This window comes from Heteronotia binoei, chromosome 6 (assembly GCF_032191835.1).
Source record: "Heteronotia binoei isolate CCM8104 ecotype False Entrance Well chromosome 6, APGP_CSIRO_Hbin_v1, whole genome shotgun sequence".
In the NCBI taxonomy this organism is placed as follows: Eukaryota; Metazoa; Chordata; class Lepidosauria; order Squamata; family Gekkonidae; genus Heteronotia; species Heteronotia binoei.
Genome location: NC_083228.1, coordinates 100165295 through 100189174, shown reverse-complemented (window position 1 = coordinate 100189174; position 23880 = coordinate 100165295). Strand labels below are relative to the sequence as shown.

The 23880-nt window shown below is 45.3% G+C and overlaps 1 protein-coding gene across 6 annotated transcripts in view; it reads right to left on the bottom strand.

Moving 5' to 3' along the window:
- Positions 1-23880, bottom strand: part of NYAP2 (neuronal tyrosine-phosphorylated phosphoinositide-3-kinase adaptor 2) — a 234010-nt gene that overhangs the window by 130325 nt on the left and 79805 nt on the right. The window lies entirely within an intron of this gene.

Below are 23880 nucleotides of genomic sequence, written 5' to 3'. Positions count from 1 at the left end.
AGTGGATATACTTGAAGAGACAATGAACTTCCTTCTCCTCCGGGCAGGAAACAGAGTGGGGAGGTTCTTTGGGCTAGAGCAGCCCCAGAGACCATCTCCAGGAATGAGCTGGAGATTTCCCAGAATGCATGGGGGTTTCCCAGAATGCCTACCAGAAAAGAGGCTTCCTGGGGACAACAGGAAAAGAAGCCTAAACCTGGGTGGACCAGGTAATAAGGGGTGGAGAGTGATGTAAAGTGAGTGGAGTCAGAGGATTAGTAAAAGTGCTTGCTCTGAAGAGCAAAGGGGGCTCTTCTCTCTGGAAGCTGAGACTTGAAGACAACAGACTGCTACTCTTCAGCCAGTAGCCAGCAGCCATATTTAACCACATGGTTGGGCGTGGCTGGATGCAGGAAGCCAGAAGCAATGAGGTATCATTAGAAGATTTTGTAACTTATTAAGCTTAGATGTGCCTGCTCTGCTTAAACATCTGGTAGGGCAAGTTTTTAAACCAGGGACAGAAGGATGTGTTTCAAACCAACTTTTATTTGATCTTCTGGTTGTTGATCGTGTGCTGTGCTAAGATTATGCTTGTAACTTTTCATTTCTTTTTTAAATAAACCTTTTACTGTTTTGAAGGCTGGCAGTAAAGCTCTGTATGACATAGTTTCCCAACCGCCTTAGACCATGCTACTGTAAGAGGGGAGTCCCAGGAAGGGGGAAGGCATGCAGTTGGCAAGGGTGCCAATCTCCAGGGATCCCCCAAAGAAGGACTTTGGTCTCTGTGATAACCAAGTGCTGACTAGCAGAGGAGAACTGGAAAGGGGGATTGGGAGTCCTGTTCCTCTCAGTCAGGAACCCCCAAATTGAGCAGGTGGTGACAGTGTGTCCTGGTGGCAGGAGTAAGAAATGTTCCCTCCAGGAGTTGGCAACCCCAGAGGGAGCTGACGGGACTGGGTCTGAAGGTCGAATCAGGCCGGTTCCATCACACATATATATGGAAATGTCTATTTCCATTGAATGTCTATTTCAATGCCTGGAGAGGTTTTCCTTTGGGCATGATCAAGTTCAAACTGCCTACATGACAAAGAGAAATACTGGCTGTTCAACACAGAAAAGGATACATTTAAAAATAAATTTGCCAAAAGGAAAGTTGACAAACTACTTTCTCCAGAAAAATCTTATTGGTCACTGCTCATGCCTACATGTTTTGTCATGCACTGATAATCAATATTACTGCAAGCACGGTCCCTAGGTTTCAATCTGGACTGTAATAAAAAACAGTATACAAGTTTAGAAACAAACGTTATAGATTTGGATAAACTGATGGGTTCTGGATTAACACATACCATGATTGAGCTTAATGTAAGGGATAGAGTAGCCAATGCTAGGTTGAGAAATTCCTGAATATTTGAGAGTGCAGCTGGGGAGCATGATGTTTGATGAGGGGAAGTCGTATGTAATATGGAAATCAGTTGAAATTCCAGGAGATCTCCAGGCTTCATGTGGAGTTTAGTAATACTTGTCGGGGGCGGGGGGGTACCACATTATCATACTTGCTGTGCAGTTTCTGCTCCCAAAATTTTCTGTTAATAATATCAGGGAGGAAGCTCCAGAAAAACAACAGCCTTCATTCTGTTAAGAACTGACTGTTAAAAAGAATGATTTGTAAAAATCCAAAGATTAGATGGAGACACTAATTTTTGGAGGGTGAAGGGAGAAGGTGAAGTGAATCCAAAATGACTGTTTTGGAGGAATGCTCCAGTTCTGCAAAGGGTCATTTCGCCTTTAGTGGTGCAAATAATAGATGTATTAAATTTCCTTCAATCATTAACATTGTGAATTAAATGTAAAGAATTCAAGGTAAAATATTTCAGCATACTGTTAGATGTTTGAGCAACTACTAAGATCTTATATACATTAAGATCTTGTAGAGAGATCTTTTCTTGGGAAATGAAGAAACTTCTTATTTATTTTCATGGATCTGATCAGTGAAATGTAACGATATTTAGTATTTTGATGGCAATTGGTATGCTGAGATGCTGTGTTATTTAGGATTTGACAGCTTTATAAAGTCAACACTTTAGGAGATTTTAGATGTGACAACTAAAACAATAAAGCCAAAAAGTCTAAATATAAAACAGTACCTGCAAAATATTAGGTTGGATGTAATAGAAGAATTGTACAAGGACCAGAGATCTTTCCCAGCTTTTTCCTCCCTGCAGAAATCCTTTCTGACCCTAGGCAAACTCATTCCTGGACTTGTGGAACACACATGTGTGACACCTACATCAGTATTCTCACTGGACAGGTAAAAAAAAATCCAAAAAACTTTAGAGGGGTTCATTCAAGGCTACAGCATATACTTCTGCAGGATTTTTTTTGTAGCAGGAACTTCTTTGTATATTAGGTCACACACCCTGATGTAGCCAATCCTCCTGGAGCTTACAGTAGGAAAGGAAAGGAAAGGAAAGGAAAGGAAAGGAAAGGAAAGGAAAGGAAAGGAAAGGAAAGGAAAGGAAAGGAAAGGAAAGGAAAGGAAAGGAAAGGTCCCCTGTGCAAGCACCAGTCGTTTCCGACTCTAGGGTGACATTGCTTTCACAACATTTTCACAGCAGACTTTTTATGGGGTGGTTTGCCATTGCCTTCCCCAGTCATCTACATTCCCCCCCCCCCAGCAAGCTAGGTACTCATTTTACCAACCTCGCAAAGATGGAAGGCTGAGTCAGCCTCAAGCCGGCTACCTGAAAACCCAGCTACCGCCGGAGATCAGGTTGTGAGCAGAGTTTAGGACTGCAGTACTGCAGCTTTAACACTCTGCGCCACAGGGCTCTTACAGTAGGCCCTGTACTAAGAACCCTGTAAGATCTTGGCGGATTGGCTACATCAGGGGCGTGTGGCCTAATATGCAAAGGAGTTCCTGCTAAAAAAAAATCCCCCAAACCCTGTATTTCAGCAAAGCTGAGGCAACACCCAGGTTTGCAGAATATATATATATAAATTTAGAAAACATTACTGATATCAGCCAGGGGAAGAAAAATAAGGGCAGAGCAGCAAGGAGAACGAAAGACAATGCATGACTCATTGGCTGTGCAAGGGGAGGGAAAACAATAATGGGCAGCTTGAGAAAGGTCTGCTGGGATGGGAAGAAAGCCATAATGAGAGATGGTAGTGGCAGGTAAAAAGCATGGGATGCAGAAATATGCAATTTACACTGAAAAATATGTAGGTATAGGAAAATGTGATGTTAGGACACAAAATGACAGAGTTTTTTTGGTTTTTTAAAGAATCTACAGTTTGATTATCACAAGGAAAATTGAAATGGAGACATTCAGGTCAAAAGAACAGAGGAGAAATTTAAACATCCCTGTTTCCAATGCCATCATACTCAGATCTGAAGACTGATCAAGATGGGTAGTCATGTCAGTCTGTCTTGTAGCAGTAGAAAAGAGCAAGAATCCAGTAGCACCTTAAAGACTAACAAAATTTCTAGTGCCCCAGGTATGAGCTTTCATGAGTCACTGCTCTCTTCTCCAGATACAGCTAGGATGTCATTTAGGCTGTATCTGAAGAAGTGACTCATGAAAGTGCATGCTCAGGCACTAGAAATTTTGATAGTCTTTAAGGTGTTACTGGACTCTTGCTCTTGTTTATAACTGAAGACTATTCAAAAGTAAATAGGGGTGCTCATGTGCTTCCCCTTTCACGTCCTTTAAATTCAATTTTTTCTACAACTATTTTATTACCTTTCTTTTGAAAAGCTACACTGCTATATATTGACAGAAACTAAATTAGATCACTTCAAAGCAAGATGGCATAATTATTCAAGATATTTTCAAAATCCAAGAAATTTATTTTAATTTAAAGTTTTAAAAAACTGTTGCAAAATTTAAAAATGTCATGAAACTAGAAACTTGAACTTTGATGAGTCAATTTGTTCTCAGAATTTACTACTAGTTACTATTTTTCACATATTTCCTGAGCTCCTCATATTAATTCACATCTATAACACAATTTCTGTAATAGGGTTTCTTGCCTCAGGCTGTACCATTATTTTAGAAATAACATTCTTTGTGAAAAAAACTATTTTCTTATTCTATGTGCCTGTATAAGCAGCACTTACATTTTAGTACAGACACCAGTTCTCTCACTAGCTACCTTCTAGATATTTCATTTCAGGTTTAATAAAATATAGAGGCATGTTTCCATGTTGAATAACAGCTAATTTGCCCCCCCAGTCGGAAAGAAGAGGCAGACACAATTGTTGGGTTTAAAACCGGGCCGCTTTATTAAAATTAACAAATATAACTGGCAGGGGGAGAGAAAACAGACCAGACAAGCCCTGGGGTCAACACCTGGACCCCGCCTTGTCCAAAGGGCGAGCCACCCTGCCCCCAGCACAAACCCGCCGTAATCGGGTTGTAACTGAGCGGCCAGGCCTCTAGCCATCACCAACCGGGCTGGAACAATCCCCATGGAAAGATCCACCCAGGTGAGGCTCCCTGTGTTCTGCATCACCGTACTGAGCCGTTTAGCCCATCTACGGTTCCTGCAGACCACCGCACCAAAGGTGCTAGGCCATAGGTGCTCCCCTGGAAAACCCTGTGGCCAAACCTAATCCAGCCACCGCCAATGCCAAGCCTCTGCTTAGGCATTAGCGCCCCACCGGGTGGCCTAGAGCCAACCGCACCCCCTGCCGGATCTCGTCCACAAAGGCCCGGTTACCCAAATTAGATAAATGAACACCATCCGGCCGGTACAGGTCGACTGGCGAAATGGCGGCAAGATTGCCGACCAGACCAAAACGATCCCGGGCCACCTCTGCTGAATTTCGCGGAGGCCAGCCAACACCTGCTGGGAGGGAGCTTTCCCACGCAGCCGCCCCAAGTCGTTCCCTCCCAATCTCTACGCGGCCGTATTGTCCTTGCGCTTAGTGCGCTCTATCCCCCCAGGTGAAAGGGAACACCACCAAGTCTTTCATGGCGATCTAGCTGACCATACCAGGACCAGCCAAGAAGGACAAGCCCTGGGGTCACACCCTGACCCCGCCTTGTCCAAAGGGCGAACACCCTGCCCCCAGCACAAGCCCGCCCAGTTCGGGTTGTTGCTGAGCGGCCAGGCCCCGTGCCATTCACCACCTGTGCTAGCGTCAATCCCCCATGGAAAGATACGCTCAGGTGAGGCTGTTCAGTGAACTGTAGTCCCCGCACTGAGCCGTGTAGCCCATCTGCTGTTCATACAGACCACCTGCACACTTGGTGCTAGGCCATAGGTGTTCCCCTGAAACCGCCCCAACGAAAGACACAGATGTGCGGAGAAGGTGCCCCGCCTCTCTCCGCACTACGGCCAACCCCGGCCCCCAGCGACCCAGCCCTTCCCCAACTGCCCCGTCGCTGAAACCCAGCTGGGTGCCTGTTGGAGACCGCATGGCTTGAGGGGCCGCCTGGAACGCCCCGCTGTGTGCGCAGATGAGAACATGCTGCCTCTGACTACGAGCCACAGCACCTGGAAAAACAGAAAATATTGTCAGAACGAGTCATGGCCAGGAGGGAATGACAACCTTCGCCCTCCAAAATGCCCACTAGGCAACCAACGGACGCCCCTGGCTCAAATGGTTGCCGCCCTCCGCAGGCCAACCAATGTTGACATCCCGTCCTGGGGCGCTCGCCTATCAATGTCAATAATTAGACTGCACAACTAACTAGCCAATACATAGCGCCCAACGGGCCATCAACAAGGCCGCATGAAGCAGCGCGGTCCCGAAGGGGAACAGCATAACCCGTGCCACAGGACCACCCAATTAACATGTGGACCAGCGGTGCTCCCAAATGCCCAGAATTGGGACGCTGCTTTGTCATATGCCCTTCTACTATTAGGTCTTCTCAGCCAACCCATGGGCTTTACCAATAAAGGCAACACCACCAGTTGGCCCCCAATAGTCCTCGACTCCAACCTCTCTCTCTGCAACACGCAGGATTGCCTAATATGAGCCGTCGAAAATGGCCAGTAATCCTGCAACACCACGGCCCCATGCGGCTCCTAAATAGGAAAGCCGCTCTACTATGATCCCCTCTGGTACTAGGTGCCAACGCCAGCTGGAGTGCCTACCAGCTACAGCTTCCCAAATTGCCAGAAATCCGGGAGGAATCACGCTGGCCGCGAGTCAACTTCCGGGGCGGGCTGCCGAAAGCACCACAGCTATTGGCAATGTAGAGCGTTCACCGCCCCATTGCAGCCTCCGGGTACGTGCCCTACCATGACCAAGTGTTCCCCCGGAGGTAAAGTATAAATAACCTAACCGTGTTCGTCACCTACACGACTTAGAGGTCAAGGGGTTGCTAACATGTACTACCGCCATGTTAAAGCCGCAGTCAAGCCCCAAACCGGTCGGCGAGTAGCTCACCCCAAAGCCAAACTGCCACTAGAATTGGAAAAAGTTCCAAATTGGCGGGACCGTACTGAACCCACTGTCTAACGCAGGTGCCCCTGTCATCCCAAATACACCTAAAAGAGGCCCCGCCAGGTGCCCCCACCTTCATGCAAAGTTAAGGTGACCAACCACCTACTGTAATTAAAGCAGCGACACCTTGCGCTGCCCCCTAAACGCAGCCAACCGGCCCCTAAAGTCAGCAAGCACTTTCACCGACCGCCGAAATGGCCGCTGGTGGGTATCAAGCTCAATACCTAAGAAACAAAAGCACCGTACTGGGCCCCTCAGTATTCCCATATACCAAAGATACCCCCAGCTTGATGGCCAACTCATGAAAATGTATCAGAGCCAGGCACATCACCATGTACTTGCTGGACCGTAAGAGGCAGGCGCCCCGATGGTGCGCCGTGTCATTAAACCCAGTCCTATCCTATAACGGCCACTCCACCAAGGAGCCAAAGCGCTTGAATACAGCTCAGGAGACTGAGCACCCCATCAGGAGGGCCCGATCCATGTAGATTTGTTCTCAAAACAAAAAACCTGAGGAACTCATAATCCTAGGAATGCACGGCAAGAGGCGCAATGCCGCCTAATGGCATACTGCCAATGCTGCCCCAACACCACCATCCACACAGCCCTAAACCGGCTGGTCAATGGAAGTGTACTTCAAACAAACATAATTCCATAAGTCACCGACACCCCACTGGGGTAGGACCGGTGAAGAATGAGGCGATATTCCCCTGGCGCTTTATTAGGCACCACCCCCGGGGGAAATACGCACAATGTGGGTACAGGCGGCGTACCAAAGGGGGACCTAAGACCCTGCCTTCCTGGCGCTCTTACCCTAACTACGTGGTCAAGACCCGTCTTTAACCACTGAAGATTGGCCCTAGACCCTTGATCAAGGCTCAGACACCCCAAAGAGAAACACCTTGGGCAGATACTGGCCATCAGCTGCACATGGGCACTTGCTCATTAATCAATTGAGTACCCTCAGTCAAATGGGGGAGGGCCCCCTTTTCAAGGGGCTGCTGATTGCCACCACCTCCCCAATGGGGCGCCCGCCGCCAAGGCCACGGCTTTGACCTAATACAGGTGGAGGAGGCGTCTCCATCCTCTCCTCCCACAACAGACGCCCTGCAACGTGGGTAGGCTGGGAGAGCTCACAAAGAAGCTACCCTTTCAAAAGGAGGAAGATACAGGACCCATATCCGCCCTCCACTCCGGAGAGTCCCAGAGCGGCTCACAATCTCCAGTACCTCCCTCTCCCCCAACAGGCACCCCGCGAGGTGGGTGGGGCTAGAGAGGGCTCCCATGGCAGCCGCCCTATCCAGGCCAGCTCCTGCCAGAGCTATGCAAAAGGTGCAAGTAGTGGAGTAGTGAATGAAACCTGGCTCTCCCAAAGTGGGAAGTCTCCAGGACATACCTGGAGGCCAGCAACCCTAACTGCAAGCCTCTGCATAACAGCTCCGGTATTCCTCGGTGGTCTCCCATCCGAGTATTGACCTGAGCAGACCCTGTTTAACTTCCATGATCTAACAAGATCACCTAACCTGGGCAATTCAGGTGAAATGATAATAGTCCGCACCTTGACCACTACACCAAACTGGCTCCCAAGGAGACCTTGAACATACAAAATATGAAGCTACCTTATACTGAATCAGACCCCCGGTTACACCAGGGTCAGCACTGACCGCACCGACTGCAACAACTCCCATGGACTCAAGCTGAAGTTTTAAGCCTATCCATCTGGACCCGCCGGGAGGGGGAAGGAAAAAAGAGGGGAGGGGGGGCCACCCGGTCTCACCTCAGGCACCCCCGCCCAAGCTCCCCTCATTCCTTAACAGAACTGATTTGCCATTCATGTGCTACTTAAAAGCTATTTAAAGCTGTCCAGCGCTGCCAGAGCCATCCCGAACTGCTCCTTGCAGCCCCGACCAGGCAGCTCTGAGAAGGGAGGCCCGCGCCGCACCGACTAGCAGCTCACGCGCACAAGCCTCGGCCCCAGGGTATGATTCTGGTGAGAGCTCCCAATGCCGCCCAAAGGCAGGATAAGAACATAAGAGAAGCCGTGTTGGATCAGGCCAACGGCCCATCAAGTCAAACTCTCTGTGTACAGAAGAACATAAGGGAAGCCAAGTTAGATCAGGCCAATGGCCCATCCAGTCCAACACTCTGTGTCACAGAAGAACACAAGAGAAGCCCTGTTGGTTCAGGCCAACGGCCCGTCAAGTCCAACACACTGTGTCACTAAAGAACATAAGAGAAGCCATGTTAGATCAGGCCAATGGTCCATCCAGTCCAACACTCTGTGTCACAGAAGACCATAAGAGAAACCCTGTTGGTTCAGGCCAACGGCCCATCAAGTCCAACACTCTGTGTCACAGAAGAACATAAGAAAAGCAATGTTGGATCAGGCCAGTGGCCCATCCAGTCCACCACTCTGCATCACATAAGAACATAAGAGAAGCCATGTTAGATCAGGCCAATGGCCCATCCAGTCCAACACTCTGTGTCACAGAAGAACATAAGAGAAGCCATGTTAGACCAGGCCAATGGCCCATCCAGTCCAACACTCTGTGTCACAGAAGAACATAAGAGAAGCCATGTTAGATCAGGCCAATGGCCCATCCAGTCCAACACTCTGTGTCACAGAAGAACATAAGAGAAGCCCTGTTGGTTCAGGCCAACGGCCCAACAAGTCCAACACTCTGTGTCACCCAGTGGCAAAAGATTTCATATACACACCTACACTGTGGCCAATAGCCACCAATGGGCCTGTGCTCTATCTAAACCCCTCTGAACAGTGGCCATACCCGCGGCCGCCACCACATCCTGTGGCAGTAAATTCCATATGTTGATCACCCTTTTGGATGCCCTAAAACGGCCGCCGCGTGCGCACCGCCCCTTAGAAGGGCCGCTGCGCTCTAAGCCCGGTACCGAGGGGCGAAGAAACAGGAGGCCAGCGCTCGTCTCCCACAGCTAATGCTCACTAAATTAGCCCCTGAATGAGCAAAGGGCCCCAGCGCCGACGAAATGGCCGCCGCTAGCGCTTGCCTTCTGTGGCCTCCCAACCTATAGCATGCCGCCGCTGTCACCAGCCGCCAGCAACCCCCCCGGGCCGCCCCTTCACCCAACGAAAGGGCCGCCCGACTCCCGCTTGCGCAAACCGCCGCCTCAAGCGTCCCAGCAGCCGCACGCGTCTCATCCAGCCAGCTCTGCAGCCGCCGCTCGCGCTCCGCGTTTCACCCAGCCAGCGCTGTAGCCGCCGCTCGCGCTCCACTTCGCCGGCCAAGGTACAGTCCCCTGACGACTCAGGCCTCGTCTTCCGATCCACGATGCCCGCACGTGGCTCTCCAACCAGAGAGCCAAAACGAACTGCGTGCTGAGGCGGGAGCCGGGGCTTAAATAGCCCCGCCTCCGCGCCCAGCCAAAACACCCGTATGTCGGGTGATCCTTCTGCCCCTCCTTCCTTCCGGAGGAGCAAAGACGGCCCCCAGCCTATGGCCTGCGAGCAGGCTCGGCTGGGAAGGGGCCGAACCTTATCCATACTTACGTACTGTACACTTCATATTGCCTTACGCTTCAAAACAGAGTTGCACCATTTATGGCTGTTTTCTCAAGACATTTTAAAGACATGAAATTAGTCAAGTCACTCTAGTGCCTGCACAAATTATCAGAATACGGCATGCACAGCATGCTAAAAAGTACACACAGGCTGGGTACAGATCAGCAGCTCTGTGGGCACCAGAGGCATCCCAAATTGGGCCACAATAAAATGAAGTGGACTAATTCCAGTCAAATGCTTCCATGCGAAGCACCTCTATCTCGAACAGGGGGTGCTTTACTGTGGCCAGACAGTTGCTGCACACCATCCCCTTAGTGCAGTCTGAGTTTCTTTTTTTTCCCTTACATTTTTATTAGCCATGCATTCATGTGCTCATGCACTCTGTAGCAGTGATTTTTTTTTTTAAAGAATACTGGTGAGTGCCTAGAGTGGATTGGTGGGTTCACACTGCCAATCTACCTCTCTTGCATGCTCGTGTGTTCAGATGCCTGGAAAAATGGATAAGATGTGTAAGAAGCATTTGCTACCACTTCCCAAGTGGTAGCTATTTGATCTGTCTCAGAGATGTCTGAGGACAGGGTGAGTGCGAGAGCAGGACGGGCGGCAGCTGTGACTGTCTGACCTTGCTTTTTTAATCTGCCTGGGGGCCTTGCCTACGTTGGCTCAAAATGGCCATCTGAATTCAGCCACACACACCTCTGGAAAAGGGAACAATGTTTGAGTTGAGTGGCAACTTATTTAAAAAGCTCATATGGATCACTCCCATGTCTCAAGGTCAAAGATATCATTGTGGAATCTATGTACAAAAGTTAAAATCTGTAGATGTTACATAGAATATAGTTATGTCTATGAAAAAGTAAGGGATATCTGAGCTATGATTAGATCATGACTCTTGGATATGAAAATAGACTAGTAAAGGGCATTTTAATTTAACCTCCATAAATACAGTGAGCCAGCTCAACAAAAGATGATTGAACATAGAGAAGTTCTATAATACTCCCTATTTGTGCCATTTAGGCATTCCTGTTCTGCATTCAGCTAAAGGCAAACTTACAACAGAAGATCTACACAATATAGCTGCATGATTGAATGATGGTAATTACCCCCACGTTGGACTAGTGTGGAGCCACGATCATACATTTGAAAGAGAATTGTCCATCTAGTCCAAAAGTCTTTCCTAAAATATGAAGCTGCATTTGTTAAAGATTCTATGGTTCGAACTATTGCCAAAAAATTTCCAGGGGGAAGACTCTGTGCCCTTGCATCCCTGCTGGATTATTCTTTGCAAGCTTCTCCCTGGCATTTTAGCTTAATTCACTCCCTTTAGATATAATTTACTGCTTGTTTTCCTATTCTCACTGGAATCAGAGAATTGCTCTCTTTTCATGTTGAAATCCTTTTCAATTTTTCAACTGACATAACATTTTTTCTCTTTATCTTCTTCAGGTTGAACCCCACTTCTGTGCAATTTCCTCGTGTTGTCTGATTTTAGCACATTTTAGCCCTGCTCTTTGTAAGTCTTGATCTACACATGCAGTCAAATGAGTTAGTAGAGCAAGGTATATTATATCTGATCGGAGGTGGGTTTTTTAAAAAATGGTTTACCATGTAAATACACTCCCTGAGAGAAGAAACCTAGCATAGCAGGTACCAGCAAGATCTCTACCTGCTAGTTTTTGAATTTCAGAGAGAAGCTACTTTCTGTGGAGGATCATTCAAAAGTAGTACTCCCATCTTGTAACTTGAAGTATGCTACAACAACCTAATTTATACTGTATGTGTATACTAGGGTTGCCCACTTACCTGATGGGTGATCTCCCACTGCTACCTCCCAGACCCCACTACCTCTTGAATAAGTAGCTGAGGAAAAGAGGTGGAGACATCAATTGTGTCATTGTCACTTCTAGCTAAAACTCAGAAGTGATGTCTATTAGGGATGGGCACAAACTAGGGAAAATGGTGGTTCATGTTGGTTCATGGTCTGTTTGACTGCACAAACCACACTTACACAAACTTTTCCATTTCGTGAACCAGTTTGTGGTTCATTAGGTTCATTTGGTTTGGGAGGTAGTGGAACAGCCCCTGTGCAAGTTAGAGATGCCACACACAGAGAGAGTCTTCAGCAAGTTCTTCTCCACCCACTCTCCAAGTTTGGCAAAAATTAGATTTGGGATGTCCGTGTTATAGCCCCCCAAAGCAGGTGCACCTAGGAAAGATCAGCTCTTGCTTCAAGTTCAGTCCCTGAAACCATAGGAACACCTTCCTAGCCTGGGGAGGTGTTTAAAAAGTTATCCCACTGTGTGTGTGTGTGGGGGAGGAGTCCTCAAAGCCTCCCCTAATTAGACACACAGCAAATCATTATTCTGTTCTCATGACAACTAACTCTTTTCTCTTCATGCTGCAAAGTGAAAGCAGCTGAGTCAGAGTGGGGTATTATACTGGTATATAATCTACTCCCATAGAGCAGAATGAGAGCTCTGTGGTTGGATCCCAGAGCTACCAACCAAGCTATGGACAACAGCTTTGGATGTTTCTAGGGCTCGCTACAAGTCTACCTCCAGTGATGCGTAAAAATTGATTGAATCGGCACCAGGCTATCTGGAGAATGAACCACACAAACGAACCACCTGAATGTTCATGGGGAAAAGGCAATTCATTTTTGAGTTCAAGAATGACATGACTAAACAGTGCAGAAACTTCAAATACCTCCCCCTCACACACATCCCCAGTGACCCCTGCTCCATGCCCAGAAGATGGCAAAAACCTCCAGGATCCCTTGCCAAAGTGGCCTGGAGAAAAATTGCTGACCAGTCCTGAAGTGGTGATCAGCATTTCCCTGGACATGTAAGAAAGGGCCACGACAACTAAGCACTGATGCAACCCTTCCTGCCCTCTTTCTCGTGATCTGCCTAATTCACAGATTCTGCTGCTTGAAGGGCACAGAATTCACAGAATCATGTCAGATGGTCATCTAGATTCTGTTTAAAAACCTCCAAGAAAGGAGAACCCAACACCTCCCAAGGAAGCCTGTTCCACTGAGGAACCACTCTAAATATCAGGAATTTCTTCCTAATGTTGATCCGGAAACTCTTTTGATTTAATTTCAACCCACTGGTTCTGATCCAACCTTCTGGAACAACATAAAGCAATTCTGCACCATCCTCTATATGACAGCCCTTCAAGTATTTGGTGATCATATCACCTCTCAGTCGTCTCCTCTTGAGGCTAAACATACACAGCTCCTTCAACCTTTCCTTATAGGACTTGGTCTCCAAACTCCTCACCATCTTTGTTGTCCTTCTCTGGACAAGTTCCAGCTTGTCTATATCTTTCTTAAATTGTGGTGTCCCAAAATGAACACAATACCCTAGGCAAGGTCTTATCAGAGCAGAGTAAAGTGATACCATCACTTCACGTGATCTGGACACTATACTTCTGTTGATACAGCCCAAAATTAAATTTGTCTTTTTATAATGTATTTATATCCTGACTTTTGATGATGACCAAGGCAGCTAAGACACTTTTTAAAAGCATGAAAAGCAATACTACACACTATCAACTCCATTACTAAGAAAAATATCTGCAAAAAAAATGACTATAGCAAAAAAACAACAACATTAATTCCATCAGATCCAACCAAAAGGCTTTGTAGAAAAGCACCAATTTACAGGCCATCTTAAAAGTGGGGAGACTGTTTGGGCAGGCCATTGGTAGGGCTGAGGCAAGAACAGATAAATATGTAGAGTGAGATGCAAACATGTGTCCCAAACAGTGGGAAGGATGAGTAGCAATTTCTGCAAGTAAGATATACTGAAAATAGTTACAAAGACATCAGCACTGAGAGTAGCTGCATGAGTTTTCCAAGGATCCTAGCTTCTCCATCAGTGAAGGAAGGAAGCAGAACTCAGCATGAGCATCAGAAGAGCAAACACAAACAAGACCTTGGGGAGGGACGGTGGCTCAGTGGTAGAGCATCTGCTTGGGAAGCAGAAGGTCCCAGGTTCAATCCCTGGCATCTCCAAAAAAGGGTCCAGGCAAATAGGTGTGAAAAGCCTCAGCTTGAGACCCTGGAGAGCCGCTGCCAGTCTGAGAAGACAATACTGACTTTGATGGACCAAAGGTCTGATTCAGTATAAGGCAGCTTCATATGTTCATATGTTCAAGACTGATAAACAATTGCCATCTAACTCCAATGGTTATGTCTTATGCTGGAGGAGGAGCTCCAAACCTCTGGACTTGCCCCAAATGACAGCAATAATTAACTAATCAAGCTGTAAATCTATCCTTATTTGGATAGATTTCATCTAGGGATAGGGTTTTTTTTTTTAAATATCCTTCTGAGACTTCTGATGCTTGTCTCATTGTTGCTTTGTTGTGAAAATAACCCTATAACTCGTTATTGGCACAGTGTTTTCTGTTTTGTTGTGACCAAGTTTCACAGTTAAATGTATGTACTGTAATGTTATTTTGGGACACCATTGGCATCTAATATATAAATGCTGTTAAAAGAAACAAATTGCCAAAGCCAGCTACAAAAAGGCACATAACTACATTACAGGAAAAAAGTGTGTTCCCTAGTTCCAGCTAGGTTATCATTATGGGCATTTTTTTTTCTGTGTGTGTGCCTGCACCTGGAAGTCATGTCAGCGCGTCTGGTGACTGACCCCTATTGGGGACCTGGAGAATATTCAGGGAGGTGGCTGAATAACCCTGCCTTCCCCTCCTAACTGGGCATTTCAAGAACAGTCTCCCATCCAAGCACTAACCACAGTTGACCCTGCTTAAGCTTCTGAGATCTGACAAGATCAGGTTTGCCTGGGCTATTCAGGTCAAGGCATTGTGGGCATAAATTATGATACCATCTTTGTCTTTTTTGTTTGCTTGTCTTACCAGCCCCACCTTGATCATGACTACACTGTCCATTTTTGCTAGCTTCTCTGTTCCTCCGTTTTTGTTTTTTTTATCCTCCCAACAACTCTGTGAGGTAATTTAGGTCTAGAGTGAGTGGCTGGTCCATCCAGCATATTTTATGGCTGATTTAAGCTAGGGTTGCAGGCATCGTGTGGCAACCCGTGGTAGACAAGGAGGCAGGAACTGGTGGTGATATCACACTGGTTGGCCAATGGTCTTTAAAAGTAATTTTTCCAAATAGGACATGGGAGTGGGGGTGGAAAATACCCCACCTTACCCAGAAGCTTCGAGCTTAGCAGCCCTAACTTGAGCTTAGATCTCTGAGATCCTTGTCCAAGAGCCTGCCTTTGAAAATGGATTTCTTCTTTATAACCTGGGGTCCTTTGTACCACAACAAGTGAGGATAAGGCTGGCACAGCAATCACAAAATTAACATTAGGTAACACAGTACAGCATCACAATAGCGCCTCATACTCTTAGTACTGTTGCCTCTTTGAGAGAGAAAAATGTATGTTTCTCTTCAAAGGAAAAGCAAATATCAGAAGGAGACTCTCCTCTTTTTCTTCCTTGTAAGCCCACCCCAATTGCTTCTCTCCTTTTCCTGTTTCATTCTCTCCTTCCCACCCACCAGTCCTATCTTTATTTGTCCCTTGTCCCAAGCTTTCCCTCCTTACCTTCTCCTGGCAGACTTTACCTGGGAAAACTATTACCCAGTTCTGTGGTACCTGCTGCTAGGCTGGACCCAGTTATATAGTGGGGAACCTGCAAGGCTACAGCTGCAGCCATTATGATGGCTTTCAGGCAAAGCCCATCCTACGGGCTTAAGTTATGTACTGTCACAGCTTCTTTGTTCATGCCCCCCTCAGCAGGTCCCGTGGGTGTCTTTGCCTGCCACAATATGTCTTGCCAGTCCATGGCCCCCATCTCTGTACTTAAGTATCTGCAGAGGGGACTACACTGAGACTTAGATATATTGCTTTTCTTTAAAAAAAATACTGAGCTATGCTTAATTAGTGCACAATATATTTAAAGGCCAGGGACCAGATATAAGTGGTAGTTTTTAATCTATACTAATTAGCACATTCTCACTCACAAAAGAAGATGTCACAATCCACTCTATAAAACCTATTGACAACTGTGGAAGAATTTGGACCTTGCTAGTGGATATGCCCAGTGTTTAGAACAGTTTAACCCCTCTCGAATGCTTATGCCACCTAATTACCACATTCCTTCTCCACCACCCTGGTTTTGTCTAATCTTCTGAGGATAAAAGACTGAAGTGCCTTTGAAATTTCTATTTCCCTGAAGAATAAATAGAATAAATTACATAGAACACACACACACGTTTTTACTTTGTATCTAAGAAGATTAGCATAAATTGTATTTGTAAATGGTAACTTGCCTAAACATTTGAAGCAGCACTATTTTTATCCACTCAAACATGATTTCCTCAGTCCATGAAGAAATCTAATAATGGAGGAAGGAGGCAGAAAATAAAGAAGCCTCCTATCCTCCTGACAGTTGTGCTTACACATATATTGCAAAATAGAGCATTAACTGACCTATATCTTTTATTGACACAGGCACATAGGCAGGCCATAAAATTGTCCTTGAAGACAGCTCAGAAGCTTTGCTTGGTTAAAAATGGAGATGCTCTCTTGCTTGCAGGCATTGCATTTTCATTCTATTCTGAATACAATGTATTGACTTCTTATCTATTGACTTCTTATCTGTCTTTGTGGTTGATTCAAGGTGCTGATTCTTACTTTTACAGACTTTCATGGCCTGGACCTAGGGTTCTCATTTTCTCACTGGGGGCAGAGGATCTCCTGTCCCCAACTCTGTTGCTCACTGTGCTTATCTGGCTAGAGAGGCCAAATGCCAGCAGTCAGAAGAAATGTGTGGGAAAATAAAGGGAACATGATCATCATCCCTGACACAATGGTATAACTTCCAGCACATTCCAGAAGTGATGTTGTCACTGAGTGACTCCGTACTGTCACCCTGCTGCCTAGAAACCCTACCTGTGATCCAAGGAGCATGGTTCTTTTCCTTAAGAGATATGAAAGCAATGAACACAAAAAGTGTGAAGGGGAAAGTATTTCATTAAGTAGCTCAAAAGTCTACAGAAGAAAATCACATCTACAAAAAAAATCAGTGCAAGAAAATAATATGCTTCAGGTGTTGGGGACCCTGGAAAATGATAGTAGATGGATCCCCTGGAAGGTGCCAACTGCACAGCAGTTTCCCACAGTTTTAGTCTGTCCTGAGGTTCAAAGCTACTCCTGAGGCTTTATATGCTATCTTCGCATTCATTAATTTCACTTGTGCTTGTATTAAAGCATAACTGACCATGATATGATCAAATGGTTACAGTGGTATATGGCAAGCATCCTATGTGATAATTATGTTGTCCTCCCACAACTCCCTTTACCCTGCATCAGGTGCATAAGTTTAAATATATAAACAATACAAGTGTGGGACCTGCAAGAACTTGTGGAGGGAGGAGGAGAGCTCATTTTCCAATCCCCAACTATTTCATCTCTCACTTTCTTGGAACTCTCCTACAGATTCTCCTTTTTTTCTGCTGTGTGGTGCTGGCCAGGCTGGGCAATAGGCTTGCCAGCCCCAAGGTCCAGGTGGGAAATTCCCAAATATTGCAGGTTCCTCCCCATGGTAGGGAGAGGCCCCACCACAACAGCCACGATGTGCCTTTGAATCTCAGCAGGTCATGTTAGAAGAAGCTTGCAAACTGTTTGTGTTTGGGGATGTGTGTGTTCCTTTAAATCTCTGCAGGACAAAAGCTGCATGGGGAAGCAAGCAGACATAAGCCACATGGCTCTTCCTAGTGAGTATGTGAAGTGTGTGAGAGAAAAAGAGAGCACAGATTGTTTGTTTTGCATTTGTTGAAGCAGTCGATGCATCTGACAACAAGAACTGTGTTTTTCAAAAGCTTATGCTACAATAAAATTTGTTAGTCTTAAAGATGCTACTGGACTCTGTACTATTTCCCATGAATAAAGTGATATATACTATTGCCCCAGAGAGATCACAAATGTGTGGGCTTGCAAACTGTTTGTGTTTGGGAAAGGGCATTGTTTATTTTGGCTGCTTGTGAGTGTGTGTGTATGTGTCCCTTAATAAAGACATGTTTTGGAAATGCTGCCAAAGCCTGAGCAGCGACTCATGGGGGTATGATAAATTACACTTTCATTTAGTGGAAGTGCAGCTGCTGGGGAACCTTTTGATGACAAAAAAGAGGATGAGAGAATGAAGACTGTATGCAGAGGAACTGCACTACTGATTGTTTATTTTTTATTTTTAGGGAATGGGAAAGTCTTCAGGCGCCACCCCAAAGTCTCCAGGTATTTCCTGAGTTGCAGCTGGCAATCCTAGCCCTGTTGCATGGTAAGGATCCCACAAGGACTTGTGGGAGATACCTCACTTTCCACTAGATCACCCTTTCCACACTATTTCCTCTTTCCTTCCTCCTAGCAGCTCCAGATCCTTAACTTTCCTTGATTCTCTCTCCTTTGCACCACCAAGCATTCTACCTTTCATCTGCCCCCATCTTTAGCTATATTTATTATTTATGTAGTTTATTTATACCCCAATTTTTCCCACAGTGGGAATCCAAAGAAGTTTACATAATTATCTCCATTTTATCCTCACAACCTTGTGATGTGGATTAGGATGAGAGTGTGTGATTGACCCAAAGCTACCCAGTGAGCTTCCATAACAGAAGGGATTCAAACTTGGGTTTTTCAGATCTTAATCTGAAAGTCTAACCATTACACTACACGGGTTTCCATGGGTTAGCTGTTGTTGAACACTAGCAAGCAGCTAGGCCTGAGGGAATCACACAAGTCACAGGGTAGCAAGTTGCCCTGTGGTTGCTATTGAGTCTGGTCCCAAAGAGTTTTCCATCACAAGCCAAAACAGCCCTGGAAAGGGCTCTCCTCTGCACCCCACCCCCCAGCCTTTTCCTGGCAGAAACCAATGGCAACTAAAGGCATCTGTTTCTGAGAGCTACAGGGGCTCCTTTTATCATTTGGGTTTTTTAAACCTCCCGCCTCCTTTTTTTAGATTTCAATTTTATATGCAAAGCTGGGGTGTTTCTCAAGTTTATTGAAAGATCTGTCTAGACTGTCATGGTCCCAGTCTCCAGATTTTGACAGATGGGGCTGTATTGAGAATAAGATATATTGATGCTCCCTAATTCAATATATCAACTAGAGCTTTTGCAAACCTGAGGCAAGTGTTTGGGTCTGCAAGGTTTCACGGTCTGCAACACAATTCAGAATCAAATGGAGAAATTGTGGCATATCACCTGACTCTTAGAGGTGACAAAGATCATTCACAAGTTCATCATGCAACATAACCAAAGGAAAGACTCCTCTTAAAGGACCCCATGTATATGAGCCCTGTTGAATATGCCCTCCATCTTATGCAAGAGCATATGCTTTTGAGTTGTAGTAGCACCAGTTCCTCAGAGTGAATTGCTAGAAGAAGTCCAGAAGGCATCTGTAAAGTACTGGGGTCGACACAGTAAGAGACCAGAGTCGGAGAGTGATTTCAGCAAGCTTTACTTCAGGAACACAAACACAGACTGAGCTCTATTCAAACCTCCCGCTCCTTTATACAATTCTTGCCCCCTTCTGATTGGTCCTTAACTATGTACATGGATTGGCTATTTACAGGGGCCTAAGGGCCTATCAGGGTACAGTATGAGCCTAGATGTTAATTGGCTACTTATGTTTCAATCCTTCCCCTGATTGGGCACGCTTAGGCCTTCTCTGGAACCCTGGTGTGGAGTACAAGCTTTGGCTTGTTCAGCTTCCCTCCAAAAGTAACAGTTCCTTCCAAAAGTAACAGTTCTCCCATTTGAGCCTAGGACACAACAGCATCTTTCTTTACTATCAGGATTCCAGAAGGCCTACAAAATAGTCTTTCTTTATGTAGGACTCTATCTGATATGATATAATTTATGGTATTTTACTCAAAGCACTTGAAAGTTTAGATTTGTTTTTAAAGTTACTGATATATTTATACAAGCCTCTTTTGGGGGGGGGGGGACCAGAATGCTCAAGAACACCATTCCGGCTGGCTTGGCATCAGGGGATGTGGCCTAATATGCAAATGAATTCCTGCCGAGCTTTTTCTACAAAAAGCCCTGTGTGACACAATAGTGATGTCAGGGGGTGTGGCCTAATATGCAAATACTTTCCTGCTGGGCTTTTTCTACAAAAAAGCTCTGTATTTATAATTCTTTTTTAGTAGGGAAGAAGGTTGGGTACATTTCTGTGCCAGCTAAATGGGATCTTGGCTGAGTTTTCATTCTTCTGTTATAGGTGGGAAGATATTTATGCAAACAGATCACTACTGATGATAACATCTCAGAAATGTCTGAGGTCCCAGTCCTAAATTTATCATGTTCAAAGTTCATACTTGGCCAATTCAGCAATCTATAAATGTGATGCCCATTTAAAAAAAAAAAAAAATCTACGAAGTGCACACTTTCATTTAAGTTTGTGTGGCTCCAGCATGTGCTTTAACATCTACAACATAGTCTTTTAAGTCTGAAAATAGGAAACAGTTTGTTCCTTCTAATATCTCCATACTGGCAAAAACTCGACTTGGCAATGCTGAAAATGATTTGTTTTCCCTTCTTTCCCCCACTCCAGCAGCAATGAAGTGCTTTTGTTCTAGCACCCAGTGGGATACTGATGATCTATCATCTAGTGTTTCCAACATAGAATGGCCCAACATATCACAATATCTCTCATGTAACATCCAGGGTTTCCAGTTTCTACAAAATCAATGCAACTTCTGAAAGCTGTTCATATTTTATACTAGTCCATATATTCTCACTCATACATAATACAAAACATCAAGAAATCTCTCATAAGGGGATTGAGAATGTAGTCTGTAATATCTATTGCCTACTCACTCTCTGTGGCTGATTTCAGTGTGATAAAGCAACTGCATCAAATATTGTACATCAATATTGGCAGCTTTCAGCTTTGCTTTTCATCCAAGCCGAAAAGGCTGCAGGGTCTTGTTCACTAACATTCAAATTTTCTTTTGAACAGCTCACTGGAGTTCTATTTATGGAACATCTTTATTCATAACAAAATGATAGTCATTGCCACAATGGAATATTAAATACTTTATGCCTAAATCTGAAACCAGAGAATATCTTTCTTGATGGATGGAAGTCATTGAGCCAAGACTGTCAACAGATAGTTATAATAAACTAATAGCCTATTTTGAAAGTAACAAATAGAAATAAAGAGATAATTTTAGAATGAAATGACAGTAAAAGAACTGAATTGGTAGATGGCCAGAAACAGTGATCAGAGAATTCAAGATTAGGACTTCCCGCTTCAAAAGTGACCTTTTGAAGTTGATTCAGTGACCTTGGTCCAGTCACTTTCCCCAACCCAACCTGCAGGGTCATTGTGAGAATTAAATATGAAATAACATCATATATGTTGCCCTGAGCTCTTTGGAAGGACAGTGGAATAAAAAACTAATATATTGATAGCATTTTTTCATAATGCAAAAATCAGGATCTGGTCAATAATAAAGATACTGAATAACTGAAGATAGTTTTGGTGTTGCTGATGCATTTTGTGAAGACAGACTTTGTTAGACAGTCAAGAGAAATGTTTTCCAGTATTCAGCCATTGCAGTCAGGTAGAGGCTAGCACCCACTGATACGGTTCACTGAAACTCTTCCTTTGTCATTCAAAGGACTGTCAAACAGGGATGATCTGATTTTCCCAAGTAAGGCAGTCAAAAATTAAAATGCTCTTGTTCCCAAATGCTCATTTTCTCTCAACAACCTCATAGATTAATCTCTCATCGATTATCAGAATAGTTGCAATTCAAAATGACCCTGAGGTCATTATGTGTAGGTTATGTACCATTTTTAAACAGCTACATTTCAAATGCATTTGCTGCTTTTCTGCAAGTCAATGGCACTCAGTAGCTGGCTTCCATCATGTTAGCACAGGTTCAAAGTCTACTAGGTCCTGAGTGGTGGCACAAGAATGGGCCAAATATTTGTGGCTTGTCATTCAGTTTGGAACACTCAGCATGTACACTCTCAGCAGTGGAAGTCAGGAAGGCAAAAGGGGCAAAGCCAAGATATTAACTGCTAGAGTGACCTTGGGTCAGCCATAACTCCATCAAAGTTCAGACGAGGAACCCAGCACAGTGAGCAGAGTCACAGATAGCTCCGTCAAGTTGTGGTCGGTTCAGCTTCATGTCATCTTTTTTGCCATTTCCTCCCACCATCACCTCCTCCTCCTTGCTGGTGAATTGCACCGAAGCATTGCTCAGGCCTCTCAAGCCTAACTCAGCCAAGATATGAGTTAGGCTTGAGAGGCCTGAGCAACACTTCAGCGCATGCTCAAAATTCACCAGCAAGGAGGAGGAGGAGGTGGTGGCTGGGGAAAATGGCAGATGGCAAAGGAGACAATGTGAAGCTGAAGCAACCGTGACTTGATGGAGCTATGCGTGGCTCTACTCACTGTGCCGGATTCCTCGTCTGATGAAATGTGCTTAAAGCACATGAAAGCTTACATTCTAAATAAAACTAAGTTGGTCTTAAAGGTGCAATTGACTCCTATTTTGTTCAACTACTTCAGACCAACACGGATCTATCCATCAAAGTTACTATCTCAAGAGCAGTTTCTGTCAGAGCTCTCTCAGCCCCACCTACCTCATGGGGTGTCTGTTGTGAGAAAGGAAAGAGAAAGGAGATTGTAAGCCACTCTGAGACTCCTTCAGGTAGTGAAAGGCTCCAATCTCCTCCTCTCCTTCATCATCATCTTCTTCTCCTCCTTCACAAGCCACCCAGTTTCTTCCCACCACCACCCTAGCAGGCTCTAGACCAACTGTCCTCAATCTCTCAGAGCCTGTAGGCACCTTTGGGATTCTGACAAGGGTGGTGGATGCATCTATAAAATGGCTGCCTAAGGAGGTAGAGCCACAAACACAGAGGAAGCCCAAGTGCAGGGGAGCTAAAAGGTAATTTAAAAAATACACTGGGAAAGAGGAATAACATTGTTTTAATCTGCCCAGCCAATCAGATCTCTAGTGGCCACTCAGAAGCCCTGCTGGGCAAGAGCCCCACATGGCCCCATCCACTATCTAAAAACAGCTGGTGAGCAGCAAGAAAGATGCTAGAGGGTGCCATGGCTCCTATGGGCACCATGGGCATGCTATGTGCCATGGAGAGGATCTGAGCCTCTAACTATAGGGGAACATGCATCGTGTTCTAGACAAACAAGAGAGAAATGTCTGGAAAATTTGTTGCTGTTGTGCAAGCTGGATGAACAGCAAACAAGGAAAGGAAAAGAGGGGTGTGTGTGTGAAAGCAATGCAACAATATGCACATGCAAAACATTTGCCACATAGTTTAGAACGGTGTTGAAGGTCTGAGAGAAAAACACTTTTCAAGTGTTCAGAAGCAATGTTCTCACTTTGCAGTTACACTGCAAAAAGAACAAAGGGCCTACAGACAAGTGCAGCTTATCAAAAATAATAAACTCCATGACCGTTTTTGCACACAACTTACCTCGCAGTCCAATCCTGTTCCCTCCTCAGCGTCTGGTCGGATTTCCCACCATCTGCGCCGAAGTTACAGGAAGTGCTGCAGCTTTTGCGTAGCAAATGTAAACTGGACTTTAGTGGTTTGCGTTTGCTACGCAAAAGCTGCGGCACTTCCTGTAACTTCGGCGCAGATGGTGGGAAATCCGACCAGACGCTGCGGAGGGAACAGGATTGTGACTGTGAGGTAAGCTGTGTGCGAAAACTGTACATGTCTAATTCCACAGTGTGGACAAATGATTACTGTGGGAATCTATGTAAAGGACAAGGCATTTTATCTCTCTGAAAGGGAAGCAAGATGGGGTGTTTTGCCTAAAGGGCAGTAAGGTAAGTGCTACGCAGGCCTCAAAGGAAAGGGCATTCAACAGCTGTG